This window comes from Falco peregrinus, chromosome 2, assembly GCF_023634155.1.
Source record: "Falco peregrinus isolate bFalPer1 chromosome 2, bFalPer1.pri, whole genome shotgun sequence".
NCBI lineage: Eukaryota > Metazoa > Chordata > Aves > Falconiformes > Falconidae > Falco > Falco peregrinus.
The window spans coordinates 108,936,284-108,936,747 of NC_073722.1; positions in this window are offsets into that span (position 1 = coordinate 108,936,284).

The window sequence follows — 464 nt, forward strand, 5'->3', positions numbered from 1 at the left end:
AACTGCAAAGTTTCAAACATGCTATTTCTGATGATAATGGAAAGACTCTATAAAAAGAGCACAAGAATTTATGGTCACTTGTCTGACATGTCACAAAACAGAAGTCTGCATTAACCATTGCTCAACAGCTCAAAACTAGCAAAGCTGAAAAATGCAATTCCCAGTAGCTGGCACAGCAAGAAGTAACACCAGTACTGTTTATGCGAGACACACCTGTTTGTACTCTCACAGACCCAAAGGGTACGCATTCATCAAAACCCATTATAGATCTCAAAAGATCTAAACATGCCCACCATGTTTTCACTGACATAATCACCGTGAAAGTGTAAGATTTTCTAAGGCCATTTCTACTTTTTCCAAGTAATAGCTAAAATTTTTGCTTTCTGGAGCACTCAGCATGATAGTTTTCTCATTTTTGCTTTGTGCTTTCTGAGTAGTTCCATAACACATAATAAACTAAACAT